A 16,329-nucleotide genomic window follows, 5' to 3' on the forward strand; every position below is an offset into this window, starting at 1 on the left:
TTTAATCACTAATTAGCGTGATTGTTTGAATCTTATTTCAATCACTAATTGGAGTGATTACCTCGTGTCTAATAGATTTGTATAATTCTAAAGGTGAGTTAAACATAATCTATTTTCCGTTCTTTCCTTTTCATCCCTAATGGAATTGGCAATTTAGGGTGACACTACTAGAAAACGCGTGTTGGCTCGACGCTTTTTAGCCCAATTGGCGACGCTTAAACGTGTCAAGAAATTTGCTCTCAACACTGCCAAAAAGCGTCGAGCAGAATGAGTCGGCATTTCGCATCAACTAAAGCATCGCCATTAGCGTAGTTCAACAACGCCTCCCTTACATGTATAGCCGTCGCCACATTGTTTAGTGGGGGTGCCATCAATTAATTTGTAGGCACTTTAAAGTGTCCTAATTCAAGACGCTTTTTGTCGACTACAATTAGTTACGACGCCTTTTAGTGTGGAGAGAAATTTGGCTGGAAAATTATTCTTATATTTGTCATAAGTTCTTGAAAAGGAAAACCGTCTAGATTTTGTATGGACTCTTTTGGTACTTTTTTCCTAATTAATTAACAAATCCAAATATATAATAATACATTATATAGTAATTTAGAATATAAAGTAAACAATGGAACTTGAAGATTAAATAAAAATATTCTGAACAATGTATATTATCATAAATTATAAACGTAGTTCGTACAATTAAAATCCCTACATATTAAAATCACTATTTGCGTCGGACCTAGGACCCCTATCTGCGTCGGACTTGGGTCCGACGGCACAGGTCTCAACACAGATGACCTGTTATTGATCTGCGTCGTATGCGGAAAGGACACAGATATTTTAGCTATTTGCGTCACACGTTGTATACGGTGCTACGCAAATTAATCTTCCCAGTCCACAAACTACAAACTATAAGGGAAATTTGAGTCGCACATTGCACAGGGTGCGACACAAATCAGGCATCTGCGTCAGCCTGTATGCGATGTGTGACGCAAATTTAAAAAAAAATAGAATCTACGTCGCACCGTATTGAATGTGCGATGCAAATTTGTAACTTTTTATTACAAAAAAAAATCTCATATCCAAATTAAAAATGAAATACACAGTAAGTTTACATACAAACAAGAAATACAAGAACAAAACCATTAATGCATTAATCTGAATCAAAACAACGAAATACAAATAGTCAGTGTTCTAACTGATTTGCGTTAATCTGAATCGAAACAACGAAATACAAAATACAATTGAAACAATCTGAATCGAAACAACAAGAAGTACAAGAATGAAATAAGGAATTCAAATTTGAATCGAAATTATAAGAAAATACAAGATTGTTCTAACTGAATCGAATTAAGGAACGAAATACAAATAGTTTCCACAACAAGAATGTCACTCCTTTCCGTCTGCAGAAATCGGACGCTAAAAACGCGGGATCGGACGCTAATATTATTAGCGTCCGCCAACGGTCGCTAAACGCCTGATGCAAAACACCTGGTCGCTAAAAGCTAAATTAGCGTCCGACAGGCGGTCGCTAAACTTTAGCGACCGATATTTTGAAATTAGCGACCGCCGACAGCAGTCGCTAATTAGCGACCGCCTTGGCAGATGCTAATTAGCGACAGCCATGGCAGATGCTAATTAGCGACCGCCATGCTAATTAGCGACCGCTTGTCAGTCGCTAATTAGCGACCTCTTCCTTGGCAGTCGCTAATTAGCAACCGTTTTGACAGTGCTGCTTTTGGACGCATTTCATTATTGCACTTTTTTTTTTTTTGCTTTTGGTTATCTAGTATTAAATGTTATAGCTTTTTGCTTTTAATTAATTGATATTTAAATGTAATAAGAAATGAAATGATACAAATACCATACTTCTTTTATTAAGGCAAACAAATTAATCAATTCAATTATTATTGATAATAAATGGAGATACAAGTAAAAAAATAATTCTAGAACTAAATTCTAATATACTTAGAACAAAATCTAATACAAATCTCATATAATTACATGTACACTTAAAATTCCACAACAAAAATCTTGGACTCAAACGCAAATCTGATAACCCTGCAAATCAACAAAAACAAAGAAATTAATGAAATTAACCAGAAAAAAACAATTATTAACAAAAATTAAATGAACAACTTAAACCAACTACACTTGCTTCAACTAAGACAAGCAACATTTCAGTAGATGTAAATTTACAGGCCTGTCCCAAGAGGAAAAACAGTTCAGATCCGTCTTATAAAACATAGACCAGAAATGTGAAGCAAAGATGAAAAGATCTAAAATGAAGTCCGCTTGTATACTCATTTAAGCACAAAGCCTGTCTAGTACCTAGACAAATCCCAGTACAATCTTCTAACACATCAATTGGAGACTAGGAAGCATACTCTCCACTAATACAATATGACTAATTTAAATGTTAAATGTTAAATGTGTAGGTTCAGACTATTGGTATACAAAAGCCATTTTCTCTAATTATCTGGTCAGGATGTTGCAGAGAATCAAGCCACCACTACAACGCCAATCATCACATATGTGAGAAAGGGCAAGAAAGGAAATGCTGCCACCTAGATTACTCTCCTAACTTTCTGTTACTTGTGTCAGCTAGAATATTGCTAGACATTTAGTGGGAAACAAATCTGTTATCTTACTTGCTTAAGAAGTAGCTCTAAGTCTATAAAAAGCAACTAAATGTAATTAGAAGGCAGCAATATAATTATAGCAGTTACTCTGGGAGAATCCTTAACTCTCGAATGTAATTATAGCAACTAAATGTAATTAGAAGGAACCGAAGCAACTATATAACCGTTAGCCCCTGAAAAGTCATACTTGGTCAACTCAACAATTGCACTAATGACAATTTACAACATCAATAAACCTGCATACTTACCATAATTTCCACATTGTGTTCCAGTTGATTGTCAAACACCAAAATGATGTAATTGTGTAAAAGAAGGCCCTAGAACCTTACATCATCAACTCAAACAACAAAATGATGTAATTGTGTAAAAGAAGGCCCCAGAACCTTACAAAAAGAAATCTCTTCGCGACTAAATAAAATTGAACTCAGCATAAAGAGCAGTTCCAAGTGAAGCTCCTAGAATGCCCCCACAATCTCATGCTTTCAAAATTTCGCTGACTAAAATTTAGCCATTCTCATGCACAAAAAGATAAGTGAAAGAGGACAATCATTGTAAAAGGAAACATTACCTGAGCTATTTTGCTTGCAAACACAAATGTGGACAATATATAACCCGGACATGATAACTATGACGGTAACATCTCTACTACAGCAGTCAACTAAATAAAACATTTCAGCATTACCTACAAAAGTTCATCTGTGCACAACGCACATGTGGGCAGATGATCATCTTTCAGAATCCGAATCTGAGCACCAGTTTCACTGCGGATGCTTTGAACAATCTGACCACCTTTCCCAATAATACACCCAATCTGATCAGAGGGAACAAGCAACCGAGCAGTAACATGTTGATTTCCATCTGGCTCATCATCAGCACCTGCATCTTCAGCAATCACTCTGTCATGCACCCGGAAGAGTGCATCCTGAGCTGGACAAACAAGAGTATCTATCTATCATACTTCTGTCAAAAAGAGAGTAAACTAAAAATAGTCATCTAGAGTCTAAGTTTAACTTGCATAAAGAACTCATAATTATGTCAACACAAAAAAAAGGATGACAAATTAACCATAACACAATACTTGTATAAACAACTCTTAACACTTGCATAAATATCTCATATAGATTATGTAATACTGTAAAAAAACATAGATTTACAATTTTACATAAGAAGATGTGAAGCAGAAAAAGGGAAGCCTAAAAAAGATGGAGGAGCATGAACATTTTTCCATCTCCAACTAACACCACTCTTATTCTTATCTTGATTTTCATTTTCATTAAATGGGTTAGTCAATGCTAAATTTTGCAGAGCTGAGCAACACAATTGATGGATTTGAGAACTCAAATCAGCAACCTAGTTAGTTGAGTTCAGAAATAGCACATCTTTTCCAATTTACAAAAACATCCTATAAATCACTCAACACAATTTTTCTGGGTTTAATCTGTAACATTCAAGTGCTCTTGATCTGCAAAGATTTTCAATTACATCAATGTGTTCATTAAATAACGATTTCCGGGCATACCTCTGAGTATTTGTTGGTTAAAGCACTTCCTAAAGCTTGAATTACTACAAAAAGATGTGAAATTTTCTGACGCAATAAGTTCAATTACTCTACATTGACAACGCTTTTCTTTTTCAATGAGAACGAAAAAAAAAACATACGAAAGAAGGATTCGAAAATAAAAATCGAAAAAAAGAGGATAAATATGGGGTTTTGAAGGAGAATTGAGAAATTAACAAAAAAAAACTAGATCTGAAAATAAAAAACCCAAAAAAGATCACTAACCCTAAAACGAAAACATGCGACGGTGATTGGCTCAGAAATCGATCGAACCTGCTTCAAATCAGAGAATGCGGGCTAGAGTTGTGCCACAAATGCAAAACCTTTGGACTTTCCAGTGGCCTTATCTCTAACAAGATTAACATCCACCATTTCGCCATATCTTCAAAGAATTCAATCAAAAAACAAAAAATTACTAAACGAATTGAAAAATTGACGAAAAAGATAAATTAACGAAAAAAATTACAACAAATGAAAGCTAAAAATTTCGTACTGAGCAAAGACAGCAAGAAGATCGCGTTCAGTGAAATCGTAAGAATGCCGCCGACGAAAACATAAGCAGAATGGTGAGAGAGAAAAAATTAGATAAGAAGTTAGAGATAGGGTTGGAAATAATGTGGGTCGCGATTTTTGTTGATGATATCATTGAATACCGTCCGCCAAGTTAGACGGTAAGCTTGTACAACGGACGGTAATTAGCATCCGTTCAAAAGTCAGACGCTAATTCTCGAAAAACGGACTCTAATTAGTGTCCGTCTAAAGACGGACGCTAATTTTACAAAAGCGGACGCTAATTTGCGTCTGATTGTGCCGGACAATAAATTCAGACGCTAAAAGTGCGGATTCTTGTTGTGTTCTGTTCTACAAGTGCTTGTTGCTCTATTTCGTGAACCAACAAACCGCATTCTGTTCGTGGCTGCTGCCGCTACTGTTGTTGTGGCTGCTGCTACTGCTCAGTTTTGTCAACCACCAAACCTGCTGCTTGTGTTTTTTATACGAAAAAAACGAAAAAAATGAAAAAATGAAAAATGAAAAAACCAAAGGTCATTAGTAGAAAGTTTTTAGTTTTTAGATCTAAAACTGAAAAAACGAATTTTCAAATCTGAAAATTAAAATCGAAAAATAAATCTAAAAAATGAAAAAGAAAAAGGCAATTTCGAGTAGTTGGAATCGAGTAGTTTAATGGCGATTGTGTAGTCGCCGAAAATGGCGATTTCGAGTGTATTTGAAAAATCAAGTAGTTGAAGAAAATGAATCAGATCGAAAAAAAAAGAACGTGTGTAGTCACCAAAAATCATATTTCTTCACTGCTCTTCTTCGAATGTCACCCTTCGGTCGTTCGTTTGCTGCAGTTCATGGCGCTCGCCGAAAACCGGAGTTGAGTGAGGGTGAACTTGAATTGAGAAAATACGAATTGGAGTTTTTAGGTTAAGGAACGAAGTGAAGTGAGTGAGGGAGGGGGAGAGAGAGAGAGGAGATGAGTGACGGCTACTGGAGTTTTTAGGTTTAAGGAACGAAATGGAGTGAGAGGAAAGTGAGAGTGGAAGCGGCTGGCTGGAGTTTTTAGGTTTAAGGAACGAAATGGAGTGAGAGGAGAGTGAGAGTGGAAGCGGCTGGCTGGAGTTTTTAGGTTTAAGTACCAATACGTTAAGTATAAGGCTGGAGTATTTAAGCTAAGTTGTGGGTCGCGGATCTGCGTCGGACGGGCCATGAAGTCCGACGGAAATTAGGCTTTTGCAACGAACTAAAGTACCATGCGACGCAGATCCGTGAAGACGATTTGGGTCGTATGTGCCTGATGGTGCGACGCACATTTGGTTTTTACAACGCACCTATGGTATATGCGACGCATATAGCTCATACTGGTGCTCATTTACACATGTCACACTCTTCTTTGCGTGCTACGCAAATTACCCTTTTGCGTCGTTTTGCTTTAAATTCGACACACTTCGGGCGACGCAAATCGTCATTTTTCTACTAGTAATTCATAATTAATATGTTTCTAAAACTATCACAAAAACACACTAAAAATGCAGTTGTAGCCTTACAAAGCTAACTAATATAAGATCTAGCAAAATAATGATGGTAGCCAATTTGAAGTCTCAAGTACTGTCCGTCTGTTCTTGATTTGTTGGACTTTTATTATTTTCGAGTACCTTCAAAAGAAAAAAAAAGGATCATAAATGATGTAATATGTAATTGTAAACTACATAATATGGCTCCAAAAGATCATAAAGGAAGTGAATATTGGAACAATATAATAGCAAGTATAAGAAGAACAAATGGTTGTGACTATGTTTCACAACTATGTGAAATAGATGCATCGTGCTGCTTCTTAGCCACATTAGATACTTGCAAAACCTGGAGGTCATATGATAGACATTAATATTCTAGTAATCAATTTGCACTTGTTCAACTCTAATAAACTGATACCAACAACAGAACTATGTCACTCAGATTGTACGTGGGATACTTTGAAGAACAGAATGTTGTGCATGTACATGTTATGTTTTATGCATATATTATGTTTTGATGATGAAAATTAATATAATATATTTTAGTATGAAAATATGTAACAGATGCATGAAAAAAGGAATTAATAAATGAAGACTTTGAAGAAAAGAAGAATCAAGATTGAAGTCAAGTTTATATGTTCCTTAGAATAGTTACTTTGGATTAAAATATAATATGCTCTAACTTGGTGATGCTATGTGCTAAATATAGAAATATAAAGTTAGTATAATTATTATTTTCTTTGAGTTAAGAAAATAAATAATTGTATTAAAATTATATATCTATATAAAAAGGAAATAAGTTTTCGAAATAAGAAATAAAAAGAATTTAGGAAAACGTGTTTTTAGAAAAAGAATTTTAAAACCATGTTTATAAAAGATTTTGATAAAAACGTGAGTTTTAGAAAAAGAATTTTAAAACCGTGTTTATAAAAGATTTTGATAAAAACGTGAGTTTTAGAAAAAGATTTTACAAAAATTATATTTCCATAAAAAACGTGTTTTAAAATATAAAAGAGTTTTAGAAAAAGATTTTAAAAAATCATGTTTCCTTAAAACGTGTTTGAAAAGATTTTTTTTAAAACTGGTTTTTTCTAAAAACGTGTTTTCAAAAGAATTTTATAAAACTGAAATTTCCTAAAAACAAGTTTTACAAAATCAGATTTTATTTTGGAAATACTTTTTGAGTTGAAAAGAAAATCTGTTATGGAAAACATATCTTTTTGAGAATAAAGATAAAGATGGAAAAAGATAAAGTTTGATTTTCTAAAAGAGAATTAAATCCCTTGAATTAAGGAATTGAAAGATATCCTTTGGAAGGATGGTCGTCCAATCCATGTTCTATAAAAGGGATTCATAATTCACTTTTAGATCTCACGTTTTCAGAGAGAAAAGCCGAAATTATTAAGAGCTGAAAACTATTTCCTCCGGCACTGAGCATAGCACTGAGCGAGTCGGATTTAAGTTACTATTATGCGATTGTAATTGTCCTCTACTTGCTTGACTAAGAAGCACATTATTGAGGATCGTTCTTTTCTGTAACTTTAACATTATAGAGAGTGCCAACACTTAGTGTTAAGTGTTGGGGGTCACTACTAGGGTTAGTAGTGAGGGGAATCTTATTGTATCAAGAGTTTGATATTTTAGGATTCAAAGAAATAAAGAGTTTTGTTTCTTGTGGACGTAGATCTCAGAGGTGAGATTGAACCACGTTATATCCTGTGTTTGCGTATCAAATCTCACTTACTTTCAGTTTATTATTCGCAAAAACTAACTTAAATCAGCAATTTACGAGTGCTTGGCACAGTGCCAGGCACTGAGCCATAAAGAGATTTTGCGAAAATCGATTAGATTTCACCACTCAATTCAACCCCCCCCTTCTTGAGTGTCACCTTGTGTTCCAACAAGTGGTATCAGAGCAGGCTATTCTCGTAAGACTCACATCTAGAGAATAGAAATCATGAACACGCAAGATGACTATCGTGACAGGCACTCCAAGTGTCCTACTTTCAACGGAAAGGATTACGGATGGTGGAAGACTAGGATGAGGATCTACATTCAAGGTTCTGATTTTGAATGCTGGAGAATTATAAAGACTGGACCTCTTCCTATTCAAGTCAAAGATGCTGAAGGAAAGCCGATCGACAAGGATGAAGATGAGTACAATTCTGTTGACTATGGAAAAGCCGAAAAGAATTACAAAGCTGTGAGTATTCTCCAATCTGGAATTGGACCTGATGAATATTCGAGAATCTCGGCATGTACTACTGCTAAGGAAATTTGGGACATACTGGAGTTGGCCCATGAAGGTACAAATGAGGTAAAACAGTCTAAAATAGATTTACTAGTCCATGAATATGAATTGTTCACAATGAATAAGGACGAATCTATTAAAGATATGTTTACCAGATTCACACTAATAACTAATGAACTAAGATCCTTAGGAAAAATCTATTCTTCTGAAGATTTAGTTAGAAAAGTTTTAAGAAGTTTGACTAATAAATGGCTTCCCAAAATCACTGCTATTCAAGAGGCTGAAGATCTAACAAAACTCTCACTAGAACAACTAATCGGTCCTTTAATGACCCATGAACTTGTTTTAGATCCTAAATCAAATTAACCAAAGATTAAAGGGTTGGCCTTAAAAACTGAAGTAGAAACGGATGATAGTGAAAGTGATGAAGAAGTAGCGTCTCTAACTAGAAAGTTTCAAAATTTCTTAAAAAAGAACAGGAGCAACAACTTCAGGAGAAGTGGAAACTTCAAAGGTAAAGGACGATTTGCTACTAACTTTGGTTGTTTCAAGCACTAGTAGAAAAAGGACGATTTGCGTCCCTTCATTTACGTCGCACAGAAACGGAAACGACGCACAGTTGGGATTTGCGTCGCATGTGGAAAGATGTGCGACGCAAATTACAAAAATATGCGTCGCACCCTCCGCACATGCGACGCAAATTAACAATGTGTGTCGCATCTGAGGAGAGTGCGACGCATATACCGCGCTCCTGTTGAGAGATTTTTGGACCAATGTGCGTCGCACCTACGGAGGATGGGACGCACATTGCTAATGTGCGTCGCACCTGTAGAGCATGCGACGCACATTGGTCTCAAATAATTAACGCGTCTGCTTTTAAAAGGTCTCAAACCCTAAATTTCTCTCACCCTCTCTCTCACCTTCTTCAGCGCCTCTTTCTCTCTCTTCAGCGTCTTCTCTCTCTCTTCAGCGCCTCTTTCTCTCTCTCTTCAGCGTCTCTCTTCAGCGCCTCTTTCTCTCTCACTTTCATCTCCCTCAAACCCTAAATTTCTCTCTGTTTCGCCTTCAGCCGTTTTCGCCTTCAATTCTCTCTAATCCGTTCGCCTTCAATTCTCTCTCAACTCTCATATCAACCGAATTTTGTCGATTTTGTCGATTTGAATCTTTGTAGTAGCAGTAGCCTCACACCGCCGCTTCAAACACCAACAACGAAGAACGAGCACCGATGAAAATTGAAAAAACACCTTTCGTTCGTTCGAACAGCAGCGAATTTCTCAGGTATTTTTTAGTTCAAATTATATTCTGAATTTCTTTGTTTTGCCATATTTATGTTTATTTTTTAAATTTGAAGAACGAGATTTCTTTATTTTAGATCTAGTTTTTGGCGATTTGAAGAAAGAGATTGAAGAACGAGATCTGGTTTTTGGCGAATTTCGTTCGTTCCATTCGCGTTTTTTTTTTTAGATCTGTCTGTTAGATTGGTTTTTGGCGAATTTAGATCTGTTTTTTTTAGGTTTAGTTTTTTAATTTCGTTTTTTTTTTGTTGTATGTTAGATCTGGATTTTTTATTTTTAATATTTATTAGATTTTTTTCGTTTCTTAATCGATGCAAGACAATTTGTATGTTATATCATTTAATTTCGTTTCTGTTACAACGTTTAATTTCGTTTCTGTTATCTCGTTTAATCGATGCAAGACAATTCGTTTCTTTAGGTACTGCGTTTTTGTTCTGATTTCTTTACAATTTGTATGTCTCGTTTTTTGTCCTCAAATGCAGTACTAACGCATTCATGCTTTGGTACTGCATTTTTTTTATTTTTTACATGAGGTCATTTGCGTCGCATATGGCGCATGGTGCGACGCAGATGACTGATTTGCGTCGCACCCCCTGCTATGTGTGACGCAAATTACACTCATCCCCCTTTATAACCTACCTGCCTGTAGTTTGTATGGGCTAGAATGACCAATTTGCGTCGCACCGTATACACGATACGACGCAAATTGCTAATATATCTGCGTCGTTCAGCATACGACGCAGATCATGTCTGGGCTTTCTGCGTCGAGGCCTTTGGCGTCGCACCCATGTCCGACGCAAATCGCCGTTTCTGTACTAGTGAAGTGTGGTGAGTTTGATCACAGGATTAAAGAATGCCCTTTGTGGAATGAAGAAAAGCTTAAGGAAAAACGAGAGCAGTCGAAGAAAGATTACAAGAAAGCTATGATTGCGGCAGTCTGGGGAGACTCGGATTCTGACGAGGACCAGTGCCAGGCACAGTGCCACGAAGCGAAATTTTGTCTGAATGTTGTACAGACAACTCTGAAGACGGCACTGTGCCCTGACGACTCACATCTATGCTTGATGGCTAAAAGTTCGAACCCTCTTGAAGAGGTAGAAGACAGTGAGGTAAGTCTAACTTCCTTAAAACCTTCAATTCATCTTCTTTCAAAAAGTCAACTTGTCACTTTGCTTGGACACGTAATTGATGATTGTCAAAACATGAATGATAATTTTGATATCATGAAAAAGGAAATAAAAAACTTGACCAGGCTAAAAATTGGATTAGAAACGGAATATAAGGATTATTGAAAGAAAATAAAACTCTGATGAAAAGGATTGATGAGAAAGACATAGAGATAAACACACTAAAACACGAAAAGACTCTAGTTAATGACCTCGTAAAGGGCTCAGTGCCAGCCACTGAGTTTGAAGCTGAAAAATCAAGTCTTGAGAAACAAATTGAAACATTGAATCACGAGTTGGTTGAACTTAAAAACTCAAGACAGAAATCTAGGGTTGTTCCACTAATGTTGCTTAGTGATGCAATGATAAGAGAAGAGCTTGATAAAGTTAAAAGAGACTTGGAGATTTCCAGAAAAAGAAGTAGTGATTTAAATACATCAGTTGATTTTTTGGAGTCACGACTTTCTATTGCTCGAAAAATGCACGAAAAATGGCGGACTAATGGAATGAATGCTCTAAATCACTTAACTAGCAGCCCAAACAACATGAACAAAATCGAATTAGGATATACTGACCAGCAACCCAGTGCCAGGCTCAGTGCTAGAACCTTCAAAGGAGACTTTCGAAAGAGAAAATACGTGGGCCTTCCTGAATATCTAATTTGCAATTTTTGTGGAAATAATGGTCATCTAATTGACGACTGCAACAAAAATAAAAATCGAATTGCAAAGAATATCAAACATGTTACTCAAATCTGGGTTAGGAAAGACATACTGGATGCTCAACGTAAGAAAAAGGGACCCAAGCAAATATGGGTTCCTAAAACTAACAAGTGATTCTTTTGCAGGCAAATGTGAGAGGAAGCAACCTATGGTTTCTCGATAGTGTTGCTCAAGACACATGACTAGTGATAAATCTCAATTCCTCTCACTAGTAGCCTACCATGGAGGGTGTGTTATATTTGGCAATAACAAAAAGGGATAAATTGGTATTTGAAAGTCGGCAAATCTTTAACACACTCCATAGAGAATGTGATGGTGGTAAGTGGTTTGAAAAGAATTATGTGATCAAGGTAATTATGTTGAATGTCATGCATGAACCTTTTACAAGATAACTCGTGGCTTTGGGATTAATTTCTGGAAATTAGTTGATATTATGCCTATTGTCCTCCTTTAAATATGTTAATTAGAGTGTTATTGATGCATGTCTTGGTGAAGCTTTGTGAGTAAAGGTCCCTTGATATAAAAGGACTCGTAATGGTCTAATGATGTGTCCTAATGTCATGATCCTAAGTTGCGAACTAATAAGCTATATGATCTAAGTTGCCGAATTTTTGAGCTATGAAATGCAAATTCTTTCTCCTATGGCAAGCTTGATCTTCATCCCAATATTCTGATTTTCTTTTCATGAATTTGACATTTGTGCCTCATCAATTTTTTTTTATCCCACCTTATCTTCATTTCCCTATTATTATCCTTCTTTTCTTCACACATTCATCCAAAGTTCAACAAGTGCTTTTAATCTTGATTCATGGTATATGGAGCATAGACATATTGATAAGATGGTGAAAGAGAAGACGCATTAGTTAAGGGGGAACATGAAAAGGTTGAAGAAACACTAATGCTTGAAAGAATGAAAGTACTGTTTCATACTGTGCGGGCACAGTGCCATGAGATGTATCTAGAAGAAAATGAGGTTCGAATTAACTTATTTCACCTTTGATATCTTATTGATTGACTCTAGTAATATTGTATGGTCTGACTCTCTTTAAAAAAAAAAAAAAAGAGAGAGAGAGAGAAGAGAAGAAAAGAAGAGTAAGACACTTGTGTTAGATAAATATTAAAGTTCAATTCATAGATGGAAAAATATTATCAAAGGTTTGAAGATCATCATTTTGGATTCCAATATATTCGAAGATTAGTTATATTTGAAAGGGAATAGATTGTTCAGTGGCACAGTGGCACACATATTATCTATCTCCATCTTACATTCTTAGCTATTAACCATGATCCTTCATGATTATTTCTTGCTTCATAAATTCGGATTGTGAGTTGGATTATATTTTTGCTTAATGACTTCGGATTGTGAGTTGGATTATGACATAGCACCAGCATCCTTAGTATTTATTGCTTGAGCTACTTGAAGTATTTTACTGACTATATCTCACTTTGACTCACTAAACATGTTGATGCTATCCTTTTTGATAATGTCAAAAGGGGGAAAATGGGTATAATACTTAGACTATTGAATGAAGTTATCTTGGTTACCAAGTTACTTGTGAAAACGTATGTGAATGATATTATGTTACTTTCCCTAATGTGATTAATGATGCATACTTTGAGGGGGAACAAGTGATTATCTAACAATATTATATTTATGGTTTGTCATTCTTAAAAAAGGGGGAATTTGTTGTGCATGTACATGTTATGTTTTATGCATATATTATGTTTTGATGATGAAAATTAATATAATATATTTTAGTATGAAAGTATGTAACAGATGTTAGGGGTGTTCAAAGTCGGATATCGGATCGGATCCGATCCGAAAATTCGGATATCCGAAAATTTCGGATCGGGGAAATTGCGATCCGAATCCGATCCGAAATTTTCGGATATCCGAATTTTCGGATCGGATCACCGGGTTTTCGGATCGGATAGCGGGTTTTCGGATCGGATCACCGGATTTTCGGATCAGGTCCGTTGAATTTTTTGAAAAATCCCGATCCGTATTTGATCCGAAAACCCGAAATTTTTTCCGGGTACCCGATCCGAAATATCCGAAATCTCAAAATCGGATCGGATATCCGAAATTTCGGATCGGATCGGCGGATTTTCGGATCGGATATTTTTGCACACCCCTAACAGAGGCATTAAGAAAGGAATTAATAAATGAAGACTTTGAAGAAAAGAAGAATCAAGATTGAAGTCAAGTTTATATGTTTCTTAGAATAGTTACTTTGGATTAAAATGTAATATGCTCTAACTTGGTGATATGCTATGTGCTAAATATAGAAATATAAAGTTAGTATAATTATTATTTTCTTTGAGTTAAGAAAATAAATAATTGTATTAAAATTATATATCTATATAAAAAGGAAATAAGTTTTCGAAATAAGAAATAAAAAGAATTTAGGAAAACGTGTTTTTAGAAAAAGAATTTTAAAACCGTGTTTATAAAAGATTTTGATAAAAACGTGAGTTTTAGAAAAAGAATTTTAAAACCGTGTTTATAAAAGATTTTGATAAAAACGTGAGCTTTAGAAAAAGATTTTACAAAAATTATATTTCCATAAAAAAACGTGTTTTAAAATATAAAAGAGTTTTAGAAAAAGATTTTACAAAATCATGTTTCCTTAAAACGTGTTTGAAAAGATTTTTTTTTTTAAAACTGGTTTCTAAAAACGTGTTTTCTAAAACGTGTTTTCAAAAGAATTTTATAAAACCAAAATTTCCTAAAAACAAGTTTTATAAAATCATATTTTTTTTTGGAAATACTTTTTGATTTGAAAAGAAAATCTGTTATGGAAAACATATCTTTTTGAGAATAAAGATAAAGATGGAAAAAGATAAAGTTTGATTTTCTAAAAGAGAATTAAATCCCTTGAATTAAGGAATTGAAAGATATCCTTTGGAAGGATGGTCGTCCAATCCATGTTCTAAAAAAGAGATTCATAATTTACTTTTAGATCTCTCGTTTTCAGAGAGAAAAACCGAAAATATTCAGAGTTGAAAACTATTTCCTCCGGCACTGAGCATAGCACTGAGCGAGTCGGATTTAAGTTACTATTATGCGATTGTAATTGTCCTCTACTTGCTTGACTAAGAAGCACATTATTGAGGATTGTTCTTTTCTGTAGCTTTAACATTATAGAGAGTGCCAACACTTAGAGTTAAGTGTTGGGGGTCACTACTAGGGTTAGTAGTGAGGGGAATCTTATTGTATCAAGAGTTTGATATTTTAGGATTCAAAGAAATAAAGAGTTTTGTTTCTTGTAGACGTAGATCTCAGAGGTGAGATTGAACCACGTTATATCCTGTGTTTGCGTATCAAATCTCACTTACTTTCAGTTTATTATTCGCAAAAACTTAAATCAGCGATTTACGAGTGTTTTGCACAGTCCCAGGCACTGAGCCATAAAAGAGATTTTGCGAAAATCGATTAGATTTCACCACTCAATTCAAACCCCCCCTTCTTGAGTGTCACCTTGTGTTCCAACACAGAGTTTTTCAGAGCGCGTCGAGCCGCCGACTGAATGGAGAGTTACAATAATTCTAGAAAAGTTGTTCTAATAGCAAAAGCATGCAAACACGTAAAGTCTTTTAGCAGCCGCTAATACACACATAAGGATCCCTAGGCCTTATAAGCATAGTAAAGTGTACCCAGACTATTTCATGATTATCTCCCTTACTCCCTTTTGATACACTAATATCGCTAAGAATCAACAACGTTTTGATCCATGAGAAAAATAGATAATAACATCTCACACAACAAGAGCTTGGAATTTTGTTATCTACTGCATCATGGTCAATGATCAATTGATCATTATAAAGACAAAGAACTACACTGGCTAAGGCTAGGTATTTAGGGGCATTAGACATGCTTTCCATCCCCCTAGCCACGACAATGTCATTAGCAACCAATTGGATACTTTGCGCAGCAAGCATGGTTGTTGTACCGATCCATAAAAAATGTTACTGGTATTTTGCACATCCCTTCAGCAATGAGATATAGATCACATAAGATATACAAATCTACAGACCTTCATTCCTGAAGAACATACTTTGTTAATGGTCATGCAGACAACTGAGTTAGGAATTCCTGCTCCTAAATAAAGCAGCCTGTCTAGCAGGAGCCTTCTTAAATTGGCACTAAGAACATTCATATTGATGAGCCCTTGTGCAAGAAGGGGGGTGAAAGGCCCTCCAATTTATATACTACGGCTGACATGCCCATCCCCCTGTCCTTCAAAACTCTTAAATTGTGAATGATTGATCGACAGATTTAATAAAATACTATAACCACTAGCTTATAGTCAAGAATTTCTCCATTATATGCGTGCAAGCCCTTGACCTTCCCTCCACATAGGGAGATGAGCTTTATGAACCAAAGAGTCTTCAGTCTTGGAAAACTCCTAAGAGCTTTAACCTGGAGTTTGATCACTAATTTCACTACTTGGATATGTTGAACTTAAACCTGCCCCGTCAGTGGCTCCAATGTCTTCAAAATGTAATGGTTCAGGAATTGGTGTTTCTCAAAGCGAACCCACTGGGAGAAGAGTTACCTCTGAAGCTCAACCTTTGGATTCAGGCAATTTTTGAAAGATCAAGCGTCACGGTCGAAGCATATTGATGGGAGGTCAGAGAGGCTAGAAAGTGTCTCGGGAAGTGCTAAGAAAGGTGGTTCAATGG

General features: G+C 35.6%; 1 long non-coding RNA gene across 3 annotated transcripts; it reads right to left on the reverse strand.

The window, feature by feature from the left end:
• Positions 1–1,846: 1,846 nt before the first annotated feature.
• Positions 1,847–4,840, reverse strand: LOC125499117 (uncharacterized). 3 transcript variants are annotated; one of them, XR_007275835.2, is made up of 4 exons: positions 4,688–4,839; positions 4,420–4,576; positions 2,885–3,596; positions 1,847–2,055 (listed from the first exon to the last, which is right to left on the reverse strand). It is a non-coding gene; the product is annotated as an uncharacterized LOC125499117 (long non-coding RNA). The 3 variants fall into 3 exon arrangements; XR_008969964.1 differs by having other exon boundaries at positions 1,847–3,593; positions 4,688–4,840; XR_007275834.2 differs by having other exon boundaries at positions 1,847–3,596; positions 4,688–4,840.
• Positions 4,841–16,329: the final 11,489 nt, after the last annotated feature.

The sequence above is a fragment of the Beta vulgaris genome, chromosome 6 (genome assembly GCF_026745355.1).
Source record: "Beta vulgaris subsp. vulgaris cultivar EL10 chromosome 6, EL10.2, whole genome shotgun sequence".
Taxonomy (NCBI): Eukaryota; Viridiplantae; Streptophyta; class Magnoliopsida; order Caryophyllales; family Amaranthaceae; genus Beta; species Beta vulgaris.